This window comes from Arvicola amphibius, chromosome 5 (assembly GCF_903992535.2).
Source record: "Arvicola amphibius chromosome 5, mArvAmp1.2, whole genome shotgun sequence".
Taxonomy (NCBI): Eukaryota; Metazoa; Chordata; class Mammalia; order Rodentia; family Cricetidae; genus Arvicola; species Arvicola amphibius.
In genome coordinates, this window is record NC_052051.1 from 85,393,249 (window position 1) to 85,415,998 (window position 22,750).

Genomic DNA, 22,750 nt, shown 5'->3' on the forward strand with positions numbered 1-22,750 from the left:
TTCAAAGCTTTCTTAAAAGTAAAAAGAGTGTTGAATTTCTTTCTAAATGCTGTAATTTGAAAGATAATAATGTCCCTTTGAAAGTGTACTTACTTCTTTAGAATCTTTAGTGAGAAATGCACATGTGTTTCTCTCAAAAGAGTGAACTGTCTTAAAACACATCAAAGCATTGGTAGAAGTGAAAGGAGTGTTGTATTTCTTACTAAATGCTGTACTTTCATAGATAAGCCCTTTCTTTGGAAATTGTACTTACTTCTTTAGAAGGTTTTGTGAGAAATGCATATGTGTTTGTCTCAAGAGAAAAGAACTGTCTTAAAACACTTCAAAGCAATTCTAGAAATGAAAGGACTGTTGCATTTCTTTCTACATGCTGTACTTTGAAAGATAAGCCCTTTCTTTTGAAAGTGTACTTACTTCTTTATAAGCTTATTGAGAAACGCACGTGTGTTTCTCTCAAAGGAGAAGTACTGTCTTAAAACATTCAAAGTATTGTTAGAAGTGAAAGGAGTATTACATTTCTTTCAAAATGCTGTACTTTGAAAGAAAAGCCATTTCTTTTGAAAGTGTACTTACGGGCTGGAGAGATGGCTCAGCGGTTAAGAGCATTACCTGTTCTTCCATGGGTCCTGAGTTCAATTCCCAGCAACCACATGGTGGCTCACAACCATCTGTAATGAGGTCTGGTGCCCTCTTCTGGCCTGCAGACATACATGTAGACAGAATTTGTATACATAATAAATAAATTTAAAAAAAGAAAGTGTACTTACTTCTTTAGAAACGTTACTGAGAAACGCAAATACGTTTCTCTCAAAAAGATGAAGTTACTTCAAACACATCAATGCATTGTTAGATGTGAAAACAGTGTTGTATTTCTTTCTCAATGTTGCACTTTGAAAGATAAGCACGTCCTTTTGAAAGTGTACTTACATCTTTAGTAGCTTTTGTGAGGAACACACATGCATTTCTCTCAAAACAGAAGAACTGTCTTAAAACACTTCAAAGCACTCTTAGAAGTGAAAGGAGTGTTGCATTACTTTCTAAATACTGTACTTTGAAATATAAACCCCTTTTTGAAAATGTACTTACTTCTTTAGAAGCATTAGTAAGAAATGCAAATGTGATTCTCTCAATAGGGAAAAACTGTTCCAAAACATTTCAAAGCATTGGTAGAAGTGAAAGAGTGTTGCATTTCTTTTAAATGCTTTACTTTAAAAGATAAACCCTTTCTTTTGAATGTGTACTTCCTTCTTTAGAATATTTAGTGAGATACACATATGCATTTCTCTCAAAAGAGAAGAACTGTCTTAAAACACTTCAAAGCATGGTAGAAGTGAACAGAGTGTTACATTTCTTTCTAAATGCTGTACTTTGAAATATAAGTCCTTTCTTTTTAAAATTTACTTAGTTCTTTGTTAGCTTTATTGACTAATGCACATCATTTCTTTCAAAAAGACGAACTTTATTAAAACACTTCAAAACATTGTTAGGTGTGAAAGGAGTGTTGCATTTATTTCAAATTGCTGTATTTTGAAAGACTAGTGGGTCCATTTGAAAGCTTATTTTCTTCGTTAGACGCTTTAATGATAAAAGCACATGTATTTCCCTCAAACGAGAACTGTCTTTATATATATATATATATATATATATATATATATATATATTCCCTTTTTATGTAGATTATTGTAAATTTTTATTATTCTATTTTCTTTTTTCATTAATTATCATTATCATTATTATTATTACAAATTTTCACCTCCTCCCCTCCTCCCATTTCCCACCCTCTCTCCACATTCCCCTTTCTCCTCCCTCTCCAGTCCAAAGAACAGTCAGGGTTCCCTGCCCTGTGGGAAGTCCAAGGTCCTCCCCACTCCATCCAGGTCTAGGAAGGTGAACATCCAAACAGACTAGGTTCTCACAAAGCTAGTGCATGAAGTAGAATCAAAACCCAGTGCCATTGTCCTTGGCTTCTCAGTCAGTTCTCCATGTAAGCCACATTCAGAGAGTCCAGTTTGATCACATGCTCCATCAGACCCAGTCCACCTGGCCTTGGTGAGTTCCCATTAGATCGGCCCCACCATCATAGTGGGTGGGTGCACCCCTCGTGGACCTGACTTCATTGCTCATGATATTTCTCTTTCTGTTCCTCATTTGAACCTTGGGAGCTCAGTCCAGTGCTCCAATGTGGGTCTCTGTCTCTATTTCCATCCATCACCAGATGAAGGTTCTATGGTGATATGCAAGATATTCATCAGAGTGTCTATTAGTATAGGGCCAGTAGGTACCCTCTCCTCAGCTGCTCAAGGAACAAGCTGGGGACATCTCCTTGGACACCTGGAAACCCTTCTAGATTCCAGGCTCTTGCCAACCCTCAAAAGGCTCCCTTAATTAAGATATATACTTCCCTGCTCCCATGTCCCCTCCTCCTCCATGCCAACTGTCCTATTTCCCCAAGTTCTCCCCATGATCCCCTCTCACTTCTCTCTCCCCATCTCTCCTTACCCCCATCACACCCCCACACCCAAGCTCTCCATGTTTGCCTGGAAATCTTGTCTACTTTCAATATCCATGAGGATAACTACATGTTTTTTTTTTTGGTGGGGTTCACCTTCCTATTTAGCTTCTCTAGGATCATGAATAATAGAATAATAGTCTTTATTTATGACTAGAATCCATTTATGAGTGAGTATATACCCAGTTCATCTTTTTGGGTCTGGGTTACCTCACTCAGGATAGTGTTCTCTATTTCCATCCATTTGCATGCAAAATTCAAGATGTCATTGTTTTTTTTTTACCACTGAGTGGTATTCTAATGTGTATATATTCCACACTTTCTTTATCCATTCTCCATTGAAAGGGATCTAGGTTGTTTCCAGGTTCTGGCCAATATAAATAATGCTGCTATGAACATAGTTGAACAAATGCTTTTGTAGTATGATAGGGCATCTCTTGGGTAGATTCCCAGGAATGGTATTGCTGGATCCTAGGGTAGGTTGATCCTGAATTTCCTGAGAAAGCACCACACTGATTTCCAAAGTGGTTGCACAAGTTTGCATGCCCACCAGCAATGGATGAGTGTTTCCCTTAGTCCACATCCTCTCCAGCAAAGGCTATCATTGGTGTTTTTGATTTTAGCCATTCTGAGAGGTGTAAGATGGTATCTCAAAGTTGTTTTGATTTGTATTTCCCTGATCACTAAGGATATTGAGCATGACCTTAAGGGTCTTTTGGCCATTTGAACTTCTTCTGTTGAGAATTCTCTGTTCAGATAAGTACTCCATGTTTAAATGGGTTAATTAACATTTTAAAGTCTAGTTTTTTGAGTTCTTTATATATTTTGAAGATCAGACCTTGTCTGTTGTGGGGTTGGTAAAGATGTTCTCCAAATCAGTAGGTTACCTTTTTATCTTATTGACAGTGTCCTTTGGTTTAGAGAAGCTTCACAGTTTTAGGAGGTCCAATTTATTGAATGTTGCCCTTATTGTCTGTGCTACAGGGGTTATACATAGGAAGTGGTCTCCTGTGCCCATATGTTGTAGAGTACTTCCCACTTTCTCTTCTATCAGGTTCAGTGTGTTCAGATTAATATTGAGATCTTTAATCCATTTGGACTTGAGTTTTGTGCATGGTGATAGATATGGATCTATTTTCAGTCTTCTACAGGTTGACATCCAGTTATGCCAGCACCATTTGTTGAAGGTGCTGTCTTTCTTCCATTGTATACTTTTAGCTCCTTTGTCAAAAATTAGGTGTTCATAGGTTTGTGAGTTAATATCCGTGTCTTCTATTCGATTCCATTGGTCAACTTCTCTGTTTTTATGCCAGTACCAAGCTGTTTTCATTACTGCAGCTCTGTAATAGAGTTTGAAGTCAGGGATGGTAATGCCTCCAGAAGTTCCTTTATTGTATAAGATTGTTTTGGCTATCCTGGATTTTTTTATTTTTCCAAATAAAGTAGATTTTTGTTCTCTCAAGGTCTGTGAAGAATTTTGTTGGGATTTTAATGGGGATTGCATTGAACTTACAGATTGCCTTTGGTAGAATTACTATTTTTACTATGTTGATCCTACCCATCCAAGAGTATGGGAGGTCTCTCCATTTTCTGGTGTCCTGTTCAATTTCTTTCTTCAATGTCTTAAATTTCTTGTCAAATACATCTTTCACTTTCATGGTTAGAGTTACCTCAAGATACTTTATGCTATTTGTGGCTACCATAAATGGTGAAGTTTCTCTGAATTCCCTCTCTGCTTCTCTATCCTTTGTGTATAGGAGGGCTACTGATTTTTTTGAGTTGATCTTGTAGGCTGCCACTTCATTGAAGTTATTTATCAGCTTTAGAAGTTCATTTGTAGAGGTTTGGGGGTCACTAATGTACACTATTGTAACATTTGCAAATAACAAAAGTTTGACTTCTTCTTTTCTGATTCAAATCCAATTGACCTCCTGGTGTTGTCTTATTGCTATTGCTAGAACTTCAAGAACTATATTGAAGAGCTATGGTGAAAGTGGAAAGCCTTGTCTTGTTCCTAAATTTAGTGGAATGGCTTTGAGTTTCTCTCCATTTAATTTGATATTAGATGTTGGCTTGCTAAATATTGCTTTTATTATATTTACATATGATTCTTGTATTTCTAACCTCTCCAAACCTTTATCATAATGGGTGTTGATTTTTGTCAAATGCTTTTTCCGCATCTAATGTAATGATCATATGTTTTTTCTCTCAGTTTATTTATATGATTGATTACATTGATGGATTTTCATATGTTGAACCAGCCCTGCATCTCTGGGATGAAGCCTACTTGATCATAATGGATAATTTTTTAATGTGTTCTTGGATTCTGTTTGCCAGAATTTTAATGAGAATATTTGCATCGATGTTCATGAGTGAGATTGGTCTGTAATTCTCTTTCTTGGTTGGGTCTTTGTGTGGTTTTGGTTTCAGGGTGACTGTAGCTTCATAAAAAGAGTTTGGCAATGACTCTTCTGTTTCTATTATTTGAAACACATTAAGGAGTATAGGTATCAGCTATTCTTGGAAGTTTTGATAAAATTCTGCATTAAAACCACCAGGTCTTGGGCTTTTTTTGGTTATGAGATTTTTTATGAGAGCTTCTATTTCCTCAGGACTTATAGGTCTATTTAACTTGTTGACCTGGTCTTGATTCAATTTTGGTAAATGGTACTCCTCTAAAAACAAGTCCATTTTTTTTTTTACATTTACCAATTTTGTGGCATATAAGCTTTTGTAGTAAGACCTCATGATTTCCTCAGTGTTTGTTGTTATGTCCTCCTTTTCATTTCTGATCTTGTTAATTTGCATATTCTCTCTCTGCCTTTTGATTAATTTGGATAAAGGTTTGTCAATCTTGTTGACTTTCTCAAAGAACCAGCTCTTTGTTTCAATGATTCTTTGAATTATTTTCTGTGTTTCTATTTTGCTGATTTCAGCCCTCAGTTTGATTATTTCCAACTTCTCCTCCTGGGTGAGTCTGCTTTTTTCTAGAACTTTCAGCTGTTCTGTTAAGTCTGTAACGTGAGCTTTCTCCATTTTCTTAATGTGGGCACTTAGAACTATGAACTTTCCTCTTAGCACTGCTTTCATAGTGTCCCATAGGTTTGGGCATGTTATGTCTTTATTTTCATTACATTCAAGGAAGACTTTTTTTATTCTTTATTTCTTCCCTGATGCAAGGGTGGTTCAGTAGTTGACTGTTCAGCTTCCAAGAGTTTGTAGGCTTTCTCAGGGTAAAATTATTGTTAACTTCATTCCATGGTGATCTGATAAGACACAGGTGGTTACTAATATTTTTTTTGTTTCTGTGGAAGTTTGCTTTGTTACTGAGTATGTGGTCAATTTTCGAGAAGGTTCCATGAGCTGCAGAGAAGAAGGTATATTCTTTCCTATTTGGGTGGAATGTTCTATAGATGTCTGTTAAGTCCATTTGATTCATTACTTCCATTAATTCTCTTATTTCTCTATTAGGTTTCTGTCTGATTGACCTGTCCATTGGTGAGAGAGGAGTGTTGAAGTCTCCTACTATTAGTGTGTGTGGTTTGATGGCTGCTTTGGGTTCTAGTAATATTTCTTTTATATAAGTGGGTACTTTTATAGTAGGATCATAAATATTCAGAATCGAGACTTCATCCTGATGGATTGAAGGGGAAGCCCATTCAATCACCTTGTTTCTAAGGCATGTCCCCCTTAGGCTAATATTTACTTATAAAATCTTGTGAGTGTGTGGCCTGCCTTCTCTTTGTTTTTCCTGCTCTCCTCGCTGGAACCTTGGCTTTTGTAAGTTCCCTCTTCTTTCCTTTATTAAATCTGAATATTATTTATTAAAGCTAGTCTGGTTAATCATAACTGCCAATCAACCACACCTCTTCAATGGATTGTTCCTGTTATGAGTATAAAATGTCCGTCTCTATCTCTTCTGATTGATTTTAGTTTGAAGTCAACTTTGTTAGAAATTAGTATGGCCACACCTGCTTGTTTGTTAGGACCATTTGCTTGATAAACCTTTCCCCAACCCTTTACTTTGAGTAGATGTCTGTTTTTGTGGTTGAGGTATGTTTCTTGTAAACAGTAGAATGTTGGATCCTGTTTTTGTATCCAATGTCTTAACCTCTGTCTTTTATAGGTGTATTGTGTCCATTGATATTAAGTGATATTAATGACCAGTGGTTGTTAACTCTGGGTTTCTTTTTGGTTGTAGAGTTTGTGTTTTTCCCTTCTTTGAGATGTGCTGGTGAAGGATCGCTAGATGTCTGAGTTTTTGTGGGCATTGTTGGACTCCCTGGTTTGTGATTAACTTTTATTACTTTTGGTAAGGCTGGATTTGTAGCTACATATTGTTTAAATTTGTTTTTCTCCTGGAATATTTCGTTTTCTCCATTGATAGTGAATGAAAGCTTGGCTGCATATAGTAGTCTGGGCTTTCATCCATGGTCTCTTAGTTTCTACAGTACACCTTCTGGATTTCATGGTTTCCATAGAGAAGCCAGGTGTAAGTCTGATAGCTTTACCTTTATAAGTAACTTGACCATTTTCCTTTGCAGCTCTTAATATTCTTTCTTTATTCTGTATGTTTTGTGTTTTGATTATTATATGGTGAGGGAATTCTTTTTTGATCCAGTCTATTCGATGTTCTGTATGCTTCTTAAATCTTCATAAGAATATCTTTCTTTAGTTTGGGAAAGTTTTCTTCTATAATTTTAGTGAATATTTTTTCTGGGCCTTTGAGCTGTAATTCTTCTCCTTCTTCTAACCCTATTATTCTTAGTTTTGGTCTTTTTATTGTGTCCCAGATTTCCTGAATGTTTTGTGATGAGAATTTGTTGGATTTGCTATTTTCTTTGATCAGTGCATTTATTTTCTCTATGGTGTCTTCAGAATCTGAGATTCTTTTTTCTATCTCTTGTATTCTGTTGGTTATGCTTGTTTCTGTAGTCTCTATTTGTTTCCATAGATTTTCCATATCCAGCCGGCCCTCAGTTTGTGTTTTCTTCCTTGCCTCCATTTCAGTTTTCAAGTCTTGAACTGTTTTCATTATGTTTGATTGTTTTTTCTTGGTTTCCTAAGATATCATTTATAGATTACTCATTTCTTTAAGGGAGTTTTTCACCTCCTGTTTAAGGGACTCTATTACTTTCATAAAGTCATTTTTTTCTACTTCTTGATTATGGAGTTCAAGTCCTCCTGTTGTAAGTTCACAGGGACCATTGTTTTCATGTTGTTTTTCAGATTGTTGGAGGGATTCTTGCATTGGTGCCTGCCCATCTCTTCCTCTGAATGCTCCCTGATGGATCTTCTGGTTCAGGATCAGTTCCCCTACTGGCCAGGGAACCCTATGACGGATCTTCTGATACAGGATAACAGCCCCTAGTTGGCCAGGGACTTTGCAGACAAAAGGTCTACCTTGCTGCAGGCAGGCTATTGAAACAAAGGATCTCCTGTCCGATTGAGCTCACCACTCCATCCCAGCACCCAAAAGGGCTGAGTTGGTGATCTTATGGCCCCGAAGAAAGGAGGAAGAAGGGAGGGGTTCCCTGGGTGCAAGCTGGGTTGGGATAGGAAGAGGGAGGCATTAGCCAGGGAGAGTAACCCCTGCCGGATGACCAGGAAGTAAAGGGGATTGAGGAATGTCTGTGCTCCATCTCCCAAGCTGCTGGATGGGTCAGGAACTCATTCACTCCTCTGATAGATTTTCTGATAGAGAAGACCTGTCTTAAAACACTTTGAAACATTGGTAGAAATAAAAGGAGTGTTGCATTTCTTTCTAAATGGTTTACTTTGAAAGATTTTTTTTTTGAAAGTGTACTTCCTTAGAAGCTTTAGTGAGAAATGCACATGAGTTTCTGTCAAAAGAGTAGAACTGTCATAAAACACCTCAAAGCATTGGTAGCTCTCATTTGAAAGATAAGCCCTTTCTTATGAAAGTGTACTTATTTCTTTTGAAGGTTTTGTAAGAAACGCAAATGCATTTCTCTCAAAGACAAGAATTTACTTCAAACATTTCAAAGCATTGGTAGAAGCGAAAGGAGTGTTGAATTGCTTTCTACATGCTTTACTTTGAAAGATACACCTTCTGTTTTGAAAGAATACTAACGTCATAAGAAGGTTTCCTGATTTCTGAGATTTGTTAATCTCAGAAGAGAAGAACTCTCTTAAAACACATCAAAGCATTGTGAGAAGTGAAAGGATTGTTTCATTTCTTTCTAAATAATCTACTTTGAAAGATAAGCCCTTTTTTGAAAGTGTACTTCCTTATTTACAATGTTTAATGAGAAATGCTCATGTGTTCCTGTCAAAGAGAAGAACTGTCTTAAAATACTTCAAAGCACTGGTAGAAGTGAAAAGACTGTTGCATTTCTTCTAAATGCTCTACTATGAAAGATAAGCCCTGTCTTTTGAAAGTCTACTTACTTCTTAACACGCTTTAGGGAGAAACGCTCATGCATTTCACTCAAAAGAGAAGAACTGTCTTAAAAAACTTCAAAGCACTGGGAGAAGTGAAAGGAGAGTTACATTTCTTTCTAAATGCTCTGGTTTGAAAGATTATCCCTTTCTTTTTAAAGTGTACTTACTTCTTTTGAAGGTTTTCTGAGAAACACACATGCGTTTCTCTCAAGAGAGAAGAACTTACTTCAAACATGACAAAGCATTCGTAGAAGTAAAAGGAGTATTGCATTGTTTCTAAATGCTGTATTTTGAAAGATATGCCCTTTCTTTAGAAAGTGTACTTACTTCTTTACGAGCATTAAGGAGCAATGCTCATGCGTTTCTCTCAAAAGACAAGAACTGTCTTAAAACTCTTCAAAGTATTGTGAGAAGTGAAAGAAATATTACATTTGTTCTAAATGATGTACTTTGAAAGATAAGCCCTTTCTTTTGAAAGTGTACTTACTTCTTTAGAAGCTTTAGTGAGAAACACACATGCGTTTCTCTCAAAAGAGAAAAACTGTCTTAAAGCACTTCAAAGCATTGGTAGAAGTGAAAGGAGTGCTACATTTCTTTCTAAATGCTGTACTTTGTTTTTTTTTCATTTTTATTTTTTTTGGTTTTTCGAGACAGGGTTTCTCTGCAGCTTTTAGAGCCTGTCCTGGAACTAGCTCTTGTAGACCAGGCTGGTCTCGAACTCACAGAGATCCGCCTGCCTCTGCCTCCCGAGTGCTGGGATTAAAGGCGTGCGCCACCACCGCCCAGCTTGTTTTTTTTTTCACGTATTTTTTCTTTTTTTTTAAATTTTTTTTCATGGTTTATTTTTTATATTTAAAAATTTCCATCTCCTCCCCTCCTCCTCCCCCTTCCCTCCCCTCCTTCTTCCCCTTCCCTCCCCTCCCCTCCTTCTCCCCCTTCCCTCCCCTCCCCTCCACCCATACCTCCCCTCCCTCCCTCTCAAGGCCAAGGAGCCATCAGGGTTCCCTACTCTATGCTAAGACCAAGGTCCACCCAACTCCCCCCAGGTCCAGGAAGGTGATTGACCAAGTTGAGAAGGCTTCCACAGAGCCCGTCCATGCAGAAGAATCAGATCTCTAAAATATATAAGGAACTCAAGAGACTAGATGGTAAAATGCCAATTAACCCAATTAAAAAATGGGGTGCTGAACTGAACAGAGAATTCTCAACAGAAGAAGTTCAAATGGCCAAAAGACACTTAAGGTCATGCTCAACCTCCCTAGCTATCAGGGAAATGCAAATCAAAACAACTTTGAGATATCATCTTACACCTGTCAGATTGGCTAAAATCCAAAACACCAATAATAACCTTTGCTGGAGAGGTTGTGGGGTAAGGGGTACACTCATCCATTGCTGGTGGGAATGCACACTTGTGCAACCACTTTGGAAAGCAGTGTGGCAGTTTCTCAGGAAATGCGGGATCAACCTACCCCAGGACCCAGCAATTCCACTATTGGGAATCTACCCAAGAGATGCCCAATCATACTACAAAAGCATATGCTCATCTATGTTCATAGCAGCATTATTTGTAATAGCCAGATCCTGGAAACAACTTAGATGCCCTTCAGTGGAAGAATGGATGAAGAAACTGTGGAATATATACATGCTAGAATACTACTCAGCGGTAAAAAACAATGACATCTTGAATTTTGCATGCAAATGGTTGGAAATAGAAAACACTATTCTGAGTGAGGTAACCCAGACGCATAAAGATGAACATGGGATGTACTCACTCATAATCGATTTCTAGCCATAATTAAGGGAAATCGAGCCTATAATTTGGGATCCTTGAGAAGATAATAAGAAGGTGAACTCCCAAAAGAAGATATAGTAATCCTCCTGGATATTGGAAGTAGACACGATCGCCAGGCAAAAATTGGGAACTTGAGGGTTGGGCGAGACTGGGCCAAGGGAAGATGGGGAGAGAAAAGCGTGAAGGGGAGAATGGGGGGAGCTCGGAGGATTGGGATACTTGGGATACAGGAAGGGTGGATATGGGAGCAGGGAAGCATATATTTTAATTTAGGGAGCCACCTGAGGGTTGTCAAGAGACTTGACTCTAGAGGGGTTCCCAGGTTTCCAGGGAGATGCCCCCCAGTTAGTTCCTTGGGCAGCTGAGGAGAGGGAGCCTGAAAAGGCCAGTTCCTATAGCCCTACTGATGAATTTCTTGCATATCACCATAGAACCTCCACCTGGCGATAGATGAAGAAAATGACAGAGCCCCACATTGGAGCACCGGACTGAGCTCCCAAGGTCCTGATGAGGAGCAGAAGGAGAGAGAACATGAGAAAGAAAGTCAGGAACGTGAGGGGTGTGTTCATTCATGGAGACGGTGGGACAGAACTAATAGGAGATCACCAACTCCAGTTGGAATGGGACTGATGGATCATGCGACCAAACCCATCTCTCTGAATGTGGCCAACAGCGGGGGCTGACTGAGAAGTAAATGCTGTACTTTGAAAGATAAGCACTTTCTTTTGAAAGTGTACTTACTTCTTTACAAGCTTTAAGGGGAAATGCTCATGTGTTTCTCTCAAAATAGAACTTCCTTAAACTACTTCAAAGCTTTGGTAGAAGTGAAAGGAGTGTTGCATTTTTTCTAAATGCTGTATTTGAAAGATAATCTTTTTCTTTTGAAAGTGTACTTACTTCTTTACAAGCTTTAGTGAGAAACACACATACATTTCTCTCAAAAAAGAACTGTCTTAAAACACTTAAAAGCATTGATAGAAGTGAAAGGAGTGTTGTATTTCTATCTAAATGCTGTACTTTGAAAGATAAGCTTTTTCTTTTGAAAGTGTACTTACTTATTTACAAACTCTAAGGAGAAAAGCTCATGCATTATTCTCAAAAGAGAACTTTCTTAAAACACTTCAAGGCATTGGTAGAAGTAAAAGAAGTGTTGTATTTCTTTCTAAATGCTCTACATTGAAAGATAAGCCCTTTCTTTTGAAAGAGTTCTTACTTCTTTTGAAAGTTTTCTATGAAACGCACATGTGTTTCTCTCAAAAGAGATGAACTTACTTCAAACAGTTCAAAGCATTGGTTGGAGTGAATGGAGGGTTGCCTTTCTTTATAAATGATGTAGTTTGAAAGAAAATCCCTTTTTTAAAAAAGTGTGCTTACTTCTTTACAAGCTTTAATGAGAAACACACATGCATTTCTCTCCAAAGAGAACTGTCTTAAAACACTTCAAAGCAGTTTTAGAATTGAAACTAGTGTTGCGTTTGTTTCTAAATGCTCTACTTTGAAAGATAAGCCATTTCTTTTGAAAGTGTACTTACTTCTTTTGATGTAGGTGGGTCTTATGTTTTGTGTTTATTTCATTGGTTAATTAATAAAGAAAACTGCTTGGCCTGATAGGTCAGAAAATAGGTAGGCGGGGAAGACAAAACCGAATGCTGGGAAGAAGGAAAGTGAGGCAGACACCTCAGGCAGATGGCATGCCTCTCCTCTCTGAGATGGGCACAGGCCAAGATACTTCCTGGTAAGACCTCATGGTGCTACACACATTACTAAATATGGGTAAAAGCAAGATGTGAGAATTAGCCAATAAGAGGCTGAAACAAATAGGCCAAGCAGTGTTAAAAAGAATACAATCTCTGTAACTATTTTGGGTAAAGCTAGCCAGGTGGTAGGAGTGACCCTCTGCTGTTCCATCTAAAGGTTTTGTATGAAACACACATGCATTTCTCTGGAGAGAGAAGAACTTACTTCAAATACTTCAAAGCATGGTTACAAGGGAATGTAGATTTGCATTTCTGTCTAAATGCCATACTTTAAAGACAAGCACTTTCTTTTGAAAGTGTACATAATTCTTCAGATGCTTTCCTGAGAAACACAAATGCGTTTCTCTCCAAAGACAAGCACTTGCTTCAAACAGTGCAAAGCATTGCTAGAAATAAATGGAGCATTCAATTTCTTTCTGAAAGCTGTACTTTAAAAGATAAGCTCTTTCTTTTGAAACTGTACATAATTCTTCAGATGCTTTCCTGAGAAACACATACATGTTTCTATCAAAAGAGAAGCACTTGCTTCAAACAGTGCAAAGCATTGTTAGAGGTGAGTGGAGTGGTGCATTTCTTTGTGAAAGCTGTACTTTGAAAGATAAGCCACTTTTGTTGTGAAACTGTAGATAATTCTTCAAAAGCTTTTCTGAGAAACATATATGTGTTTCTCTCAAAAGAGAAGCACTTGCGAAACAGAGTGCAAAGCATTGCTAGAAGTGAATGGAGTGTTGCATTTCTTTCTAAATTTTGTACTTTGAAAGATAAGCACTTTCTTTTGAAAGTGTACCTAATTTTTCAGATGCTTTCCCGAGAAAAGCTTATGTGTTTCTCTCAGAAGAGAAGCACTTGCGACAATCAGTGCAAAGCATTGCTAGAAGTGAATGGAGTGTTGCATTACTTTCTGAATGTTGTACTTTGAAAGATATGCCCTTTCTTTTGAAGGTGTACATAATTATTCAGATGCTTTCCTGAGAAAAACATAAGCATTTCTCTACAAGAACAAGGACTTGCTTCAAACAGTGGAAAGCATTGCTAGAGGTGAATGGAGTGTTGCAATTCTTTCTAAATATTGTGCTTTGAAAGATAAGCAGATTCTTTTGAAACTGTACATAATTCTTCAGATGCTTTCCTGAGAAACACATACTCGTTTCTCTCAAAAGAGAAGCACTTGTGACAAACAGGGTAAAGAATTGCTAGAAGTCAATGGAGTGTTTCATTTCTTTCTGAATGATGTACTTTAAAGATAATCCCTTACTTTTGAAGGTGTACATAATTCTTCAGATGCTTTCCTGAGAAACATACACATTTCTCTCAAAAGAGAAGCACTTGCAACAAACAGTGCAAAGAATTGCTAGAAGTGAATGGAGTGTGGCATTGCTTTCTAAATGTTGTACTTTGAAAGATAAGCACTTTCTTTTGAAAGTGTACCTAATTCTTCAGATGCTTTCCTGAGAAACACATTTGCATTTCTATCCAAAAACTTGCTTCAAACAGTGCAAAGCATTGCTAGAAATGAACGGAGCATTCCATTTCTTTCAGATAGCAGTACTTTGAAAGATAAGCCCTTACTTTTGAAGGTGTACATGATTCTTCAGATGCTTTCCAGAGAAACACATACGCGTTTCTCTCAAAAGAGAAGCCCTTGTGACAAACAGGGCAAAGCACTGACAGAAGTGAATGGACTGTTTCGTTCATGTGTAAATGCTGTACTTTGAGATAATAAGCACTTCCTTTTGAAAGTGTACTTATTTCTTTAGAAGCTTCAGATAGAAACACACCTGCCTTTCATTTAAAAAAAGCACTTGCTTCTATCAGTGTAAGCATTGTTAGAAGTGAATGGAATTTTGCATTTCTGTTGAAATACTGTACTTTGAAAGATAAGCACTTTCTTTTGAAACTGTACATAATTCTTTAGAAGCTATCCTGAGAAACAGGTGTGTTTCCCTTAAAAAGAAAGCACTTGCTTCTAACAGTGTAAAGCATGGTTAGAAGTTAATGGAGTGTTGCATTTTTGTCTAAATGCTGTACTGAGAGATAAGCACTTTCTTTTGAAAGAGTTATATTTCTTTAGAAGCTTCAGACAGAAAACACATGCCTTTCATTAAAAAAAGAAGCACTTGCTTCTAACAGTGTAAGCATTGTTAGAAGTGAATGGAGTTTGGAATTTCTGTTGAAATATTGTACTTTCAAAGATAAGGACTTTCTTTTGAAAGTGCATGTAATTCTTTAGAAGCTTTCCTGAAAAACACATATGTTTTTCTCTCAAAAGAGAAGCACTTGCTTTTCACAGTGTAAAGCATTGTTAGAAATTAATGGAATGTTGCATTTCTTTCTAAATGCTGTACTTTGAAAGATAAGGACTTTCTTTTGAAAGTGTACATAATTCTATAGCTTTCCTGAGAAATGCATATTTGTTTCTCTCAAAGAGAAGCAATTGCTTCAAACATTGGTAAGCATTGTTAGAAGTGAATGGAGTGTTGCTTTTCTGTCTAAATGCTGTACTTTGAAATTTAAGCACTTTCTTTTGAAAGTGTACTTATTTCTTTAGAAGCTTGAGATAGAAACATACATCCTTTCCTCTCAAAAGAGAAGGACTTGCTTCAATCTCGCCAATGCATTGTTAGAAGTGAATGTAAGGTTGTATTTCTGTATAAATGCTGTACTTTAAAAGATAAGCTCATTCTTGTGAAAGTGTACTTATTTCTTTAGAAGCTTTCCCGAGAAAAGCATATGTGTTTCTCTCAAAGTGAAGCACTTGCCTCTGTGTATTGTTAGAAGTAAATGGAGTATTGCATATCTGTATAAATGCTGTACTTTGAGAGATAAGCACTTTCTTTTGAAAGTGCACATAATTCTTTAGAAGCTTTCCTGAGAAACACGTATGTGTTTCCCTCAAAAAGAAAGCACTTGCTTCTAACAGTGTAAAGCATGGTTAGAAGTTAATGGAGTGTTGCATATCTGTCTAAATGCTGTACTTTGAGAGATAAGCACTTTCTTTTGAAAGTGTACGTAATTCTTTAGAAGCTTTCCTGAGAAACGCATATGTGTTTCTCTCAAAGAGAAGCTCTTGCTACAAACATTAGAAATCACTGTTAGAAGTGAATGGAGTATTGCATTTCTGTCTAAATGCTGTACTTTGAAATTTAAGCACTTTCTTTTGAAATTGAACTTATTTCTTTAGAAGCTTCAGATATAAACGCACATGAATTTCTCTCAAAAAAGAAGCACTTGCTTCAAACTCGACAATGCATAGTTAGAAGGGAATGGAGTGCTACATTTCTTTCTAAATGTTATACTTTGAAAGTTAAGCACTTTTAGTACTTATTTCTTTAGAAGCTTCAGAAGGAAATGCACATGCATTTTTCTCAAAAGAGAAGCACATGCTTCTAACAGTGTAAAGCATTGTTAAAAGTAAATGGAGTATTGCATTTCTGTCTAAATGCTGTACTTTGAAAGATAAGGACTTTCTTTTGAAAGTGCATGTAATTCTTTAGAAACTTTCCTGAAAAACACATATGTGTTTCTCTCAAAAGAGAAGCACTTGCTTTTTACAGTGTAAAGCATTGTTAGAAGTTAATGGAATGTTGCATTTCTTTCTAAATGCTGAACTTTGAAAGATAAGCACATTCTTTTGAAATATTTCTTTAGAAGTTCAGTAATAAATTAAATGTGTTTCTCTAAGAAGAGAGGCACTTTCTTCAAACACTGCAAAGTATTGTTGCAAGTGAAGGGAATGTTTTATTTCATTCTAAATGCTCTCCTTTGAAAGATAAGCACTTTCTTTTCAAAGTGGACATAATTCTTATGAAGCTTTCCTGAGAAACACATAGGTGTTTCCCTCCGAAGAGAAGAAGTTGCTTCAAACACTGCAAAGAATTGTTAGAAGTGAAAGGAATGTTAGATTTCTTTATAAATGCTGTACTTTGAAGGCACTTTTTCTGAAAGTGTACTTATTTCTTTAGAAGCTTCAGATAGAAACACACATGTGTTTCTCCCAAAAGAGAAACACTTGCTTCAAATACTTCAAAGCATTGTTAGAAGTGAAAGGAGTGCTGCATTTCTTTCCAAATGCTATACTTTGAAAGATAAACACTTTCTTTTTTCAGGAGTCTTGTCTTTATATTTTTCTTTTTTTCTTTGCAATTTTTTAATTAAAAAATTTCTGCCTCCTCCCTTCCTCCCATTTCCTTCCCCTCCCCCCACTCCCATTCCTGTGCCTCTCCAGTCCAAAGAGTAGTCAGGGTTCCCTGCCCTGTGGGTAGTTCAAGGTCTTCCCCCCCTCCATCCAGGTCTAGGAAGATGAGCGTCCAAACAGCCTTGGCTCCTACAAAGCCAGTACATGCAGTAGGATCAAGACCCAGTGCCATTGTCTAAAAGCTTAAATCATAAACAATCCCACACCAATTTGGAATCACGGTTAATAGAATGGTTATTTATTAAAGGGGAAAAACTTACAGATCACCGCCCCAGACAACAGCACTCTGCACAATCAGGAAGGGAGCCTAGTCACCGGAGGTGGAGCTGGAAGCCAGAGAGTGAGCGGTGGGCAGTTGCTGCTTTTTTAAAAAAGAGAGACCACGCCTCAATGGGCTGGTATCTCAGCAGCTATTGGCTGAAGGAGCTGATAAGCTCCCGCAACACCTCCCACTTTTGTTTAAGTAAGAGAGTTCTAAACATACTATGAAATTATATACAATAAGTACAAATACTTTATTCTAGCTAGCTTAAGTCTTGTATAATAAATAACTTGGACAAGTCATGAGAGGAAAGTAATTACATTTATATTGTCTTCAACCCCATCGAAGATCTGAGAAGAGAAATAATATTACCTGAGTAATTAGGAAGTACAATTAAACAACTTCTAAAACATGCAACAAATCACAGAGACAACTAGCTACCTGGGCAATCACCCAAAGTCACGTTTTCAGCGTTGAAGCAACCAACTTTGGCTAAGGCCTAACATAACTGACATACCATTTTCAAAGGCAAGAAACTTTTCAAAACTATCTTACACTGTCTTGGCAGGATATGACAGTCCTGTTTTATCCATTTATGGATATTCTGTATGTGTCAGTGGTTGAGGTATGGGCATTTCTTTGCCCAAAGGCCAGTTCTGCCAAGAAGAAAGGCTCCGCGTGGAGTGTCTTGGGTGCTCAACATTCTTTCAGGAATAGATCGGTGTTGCCAGGAGCAATTGTGTCTCACTACCACAGAACTCTGAGTTAAATTAAAGGCCATTTTCTACAGCTCTTTGAAAAGGTTGAAGATTATCTATCTATACTGAGTATAATCTCTATGTATCTAATGAACCTGATTAGTCTAATTATAAATGAAAAATATAGATGACTATTGATCAATATAATTCTCAATACCTATCTAACTTAAAGACTAAGACAATAAACAACTGTGCAATAAATGAGGACAATATGACCTCCAAATATAAACAATGTACAAATATACAATACAATATGGTAAATATATATCAATACATAAGCAATATATAAGTATCTTAATCAGAGGTAGAAATTTACACTGCAATGTGGTAAATATACATATTATCAATACATAAAAATGTTTAAAACAGAGGTAGAAGCATGTATGCATACAAGAATCAATATCAATATATTTGTCTAAAAACAGGAACTCACAATTACAAATCTATTATCCCATCATCCAATTATCCCTCTTTTTTCAAAAGATCCCTGAGCTTTTAATATTCCTTCCCTAATCCACCAACCCTCAACTGTATACTAATTATAATCAACCTTTAAATGATGTCCCTAAAGCCAAGGACAAACTTTACTGGGAGAGGGGATGTTGTCCTCTAGAATTACTTCCAGGTGTCATGGGGGCGACGTTCTTTCTGGGGGATCCTGTGAAAGTAAAATAATGGTTAAACTTCAAGATCAATGTCTTTTAAAATTGCAAATAATCTATGAGTATTTTGTTCAGGTCTGGCCAGAATATTGTACAAGATGTGCATCATTTCAGCTAACCAAGTTGGAACCGTCTTGTGCAGCTGGTACCCAAAACAGGTCTTGTAATAGTGCTATCAGTATCATGACATCATATCAACCAGGTGGAGGTGTTGTTATGGGGCTCCATCTTCTCCCTGGAAACTTTAAATGGCACTGCAGGAAAAACTCATTGTTCATTGTGAGAAACTTAAACATTAATCATATAGACATATACAGACATACATATATTCGATGAAAGGTATGATAGATATATTAAATGAAATGTATGTGAGATATGAAGAAAAGCAAAGATATTTTCTAAACTCATATTTCCTTCTGTCCCATATCATGGCTCTTGACATGAGACAGAAACTCCAGAAACTCTGGGTTTTTCTCTTATCAATAGGCTTAGGATTAGAGAGGGACTGAGCCAGAGACCAACTCCAAAACCAGCTCTATAAATTTAGAAATATGTTTTAGTATATTTTAATTATGGAACCTATTCAGTTTTCCTGATAATCCCTATTGGGCAGTTATTTTTCCTTCTGTCAGTATTCAAACATTCAGGGTCCCTTCGATTTTTCAAAGATGAATGTTTACCTGTAGAGATAAGAACAGAACCCTGCCCCCATTCTATATGTTTTTCTTACCACCTGTATGAATATCATCATTGTGGATGAGCTGTTATTTCATCTTTCCAAGAGGTTTCTCCTCTTCAAATCAAACCTTTATTAATTTGGATGGTATCCACAATTTTTCTTCTTCTGTGGAAACAAGAGCAAAACCCCTTCCCCAACGTAGCATATATCCTGGTTTCCACTGAGAGGTCAGCACATCTTTGAAATAAATCGGTTGATTTAGTTCAGCAGACTTTTCCATTATCCAATGTCTTTCTGCCACTGTTGTTCCTTTCTCATTAGCGTTAAGAAAATTCAAGATTAATAAAGCATTATGCAATCTATTTCTGGGGGTATTTTCCATCCCTTTCTGTTTGTCCAGCATATCCTTTATAACACGATTTCATCTTTCTGTAACTGCCTAACCTGTAGGATTATTTGGTATACCTGTAATATGCTTTATATTATAATAATTAAAAAAGCATTTCATTTTCTTAGATACATATGCTGGACCATTGTTTGTCTTTATTTGTGCAGGTATACCCACGATGGCAATAACTTCCAATAAATGTGTGATTACTGAATCAGCCTTTTCTGAGCTCAGGGCAGTTGCCCATTGAAAACCTGAATACATGTCTATGGTGTGGTGTACATATTTTAATTTACCAAATTCCATAAAGTGGAACCCATCCATCTGCCAGATTTCATTCCTTTGAGTACCCTTTGGGTTACTCCCTGCAGGGAATGGTGTTTGATTATAGAAAGAACAAGTAGGACATCTCTGTATAATGTTGTTAGCTTGTTGCCATGTAATGGAAATTTCTTTCTTTAAGCTTTTACTATTGATGTGATTTTTTTATGAAATTCTGAGGCTTGAAACACACTTCCAATCAATAATTGGTCAATCTCAGCATTACCTTGTGCTAGAGGACCAGGCAGACCCATATGGGACCAGATGTGTGTTATGTACATTGGACAAAGCCTATTCCTAATTACATCTTGTACCTGGATAAACAATGAAGTCAACTCTGTCTTCTGGTATAAATTCAGCAGTTTCAATATGCAAGATAACTCTTTCTGCATATTGTGAATCTGTAACTATATTAAGAGGTTCTTTAAAGTCCCTTAGCACCATAAGAATGACATATAATTCTGCCTTCTGGACAGAATTATAAGGGCTTTGTTCCACCTTACTCAATTCTTCTGATTTATAACCTGCTTTCCCTGATTTATTTGCATCAGTATAAAATGTATGGGCTCCAGTTATTGGAGCATCATGTACAATTCTAGGAAGAATCAAAGAAGTTCTCTTTATGAGGTTAAGTCTATCACTTTTGGGATAGTTGCTATTAATTTCTCCCAAAAAATTAGCACAAGCTCTTTGCCATGGTTCATTGTCTTCCAATACCTTTTTTATTTCCTCAGTAGTAAAAGGCACTATAATTTCTTCTGAGTTTATACCTGGTAGTTGACAAGGTCTCAGCTTACCTTTAATAATTAATTCAGAGACTTTTTACACATAAGTTTTTAATTTTTTACTTGGTTTATTAGGTATAAATATCCACTCTGAAATAATATTATCCCTCTGCATTAAAATCTCTATAGGAAAAACTCTGGAAGGCAATATGACTAGAATGCAGCTAAGATTTGGGTTCACCCTACCCACATGTACTTCCTGTAATTTTTCCTCAGTCATTGTCAGTTCTTTTTCTGCTTCAGCTGTCAGTTTTCTTGGACTATTTAAATCTTTATCACCATCTAAGGTTTTGTTTAAATGAACTATTAGATCAGGTGTTATCCCAACAGCTGGTCATAGACTGGAAATGTCTCCTAACAATCTTTGGAAGTCATTAAGAGTCTGTAACCAGTCTCTCCTAATTTGTGCCTTTTGAGTTTTAATTTTCTCTAACCCTATTCTGTAACCTAGGTAATTAATAGAATTTCCTCTTTGAATCTTTTCAGGGGCAATTTGTAATCCCCATATAGGCAAGACTTTCTTTACTTCTTCAAACATCCTTTCTAAAGTATCTTTATTTGCATCAGATAACAAAATGTTATCCATGTAATGATAAATTATGGACTTGGGAAATTGCTTACGAATTATTTCCAATGGCTTACTTACAAAATATTAGCAAAATGTGGGACTAGTGAACATACGCTGTAGGAGGATAGTCATTGATATCTCCTAGTAGGCTGAGAATTATTATAAGTAGGCACTGTGAAGGCAAAATTTTCTCTATCCATTACTTTCAAATCAATAACTATAAGAGGCCATCCTTTTGGTAATAGAGAAGGCCAAGGAATTCCAGATTGTAGTGGGCCCATAGATTGAATTACCTTGTTGACAGCACTTAGATCTGTCACCATTCTCCATTTACCAGATTTCTTTTTTACAACAAATACAGGAGAATTCCAAGGGCTGGTTGATTCTTCAATATGGTGAGCTTCTAGTTGCTCTTGTACCAGCTTTTCCAATGCCTGTAATTTATCTTCAGCTAGTGGCAACTGTTTGATCCATATTGGCTTCTCAGTTAGCCATTTTAAAGGTAGGGCTGTTGGTAACTTCTAAAGGTTTACTATTTGCTGTATATTCTTGTACAGCCTGAATGGATGGTGACCTTTTTGCATAATACCTCATCATATCCTTCCCAGAATTATGAGTTCCTGGAATGTTAGGCTGGGTATTTCATTGCTGTAGCAGGTCACAGCCCCATAAATTCATTGCAATATCTGTTATATAGGGCCTTAGTCTTTTTATTTGCCCTTCAGGCCCTATACATTCAACCCATCTTGTGCTTTGTTTTACACAGGATAGGGTTCCAATTCCCAGGAACTAAACATCCACCTCTTGAAGAGGCCAATTCAGATGCCAAGATTCTGGAATAATGATACATCTGCACCTGTGTCTAATAAGCCTTCAATAAAAATGCCTTTTATACAGACTTTTAGCTTTGGTCTTTGATCATTAATAGAAGTCTGCCAAAATATACATTTACTCTGTCATACTAGATTTTTGACTCGTCCTCCACATGTAATTCATCCTTTAGACCAGTATTACTTTTTACAGCAGAAATTGGAGCTTTTAATTTTCTTGGTGAGGCACATTCTCCACTGTGACTGGGAATGACCGGGCCACTGTTGGCTTGGGGGCCTGTGAGAGGCCCCTCAAGGGGTTTCCCGATGGTATCGTGTTACCTTATCTGTCTTTTATTGACCTGCATTCTTTGGACCAATGTCGGCCTTTACCGCATCTCCTACATATACCTGAAGGCCGAGGTCTCCTATTTTTGTCATTCCCAGAGGAGATATTTTTCCTAGAATTTCTTTGTCTACAATCCCTTTGCAGATGTCCTAATTTACCACAATTAAAACACCTGGCAGTTTGATGTTTCCTCATTGCTTTGGAAATTGCTTCTCCTACTCAAGATTCATCATTATAGCCAAACGTCCCAACATTCATCTTATGCTGAATCCATTCATCCATAGGTGCTGATCTAGACTTTAAAGGTCCAATTATCTTTTTGCAATCTATATATGCAATTTCACAAGCTAGAGATTCAAGAAGTATTCATCTAGCTTCTGGGTCTGTTACCCCTATGTCCAGAGCCTTAATTAATCTTTGCAAAAAGTCAACAGAGGGTTCTTTCTGTCCCTATCTAATCCTGGTATATGATTTGACCCTTTTCCCTGGATCTTGTATTCTATACCAAGCA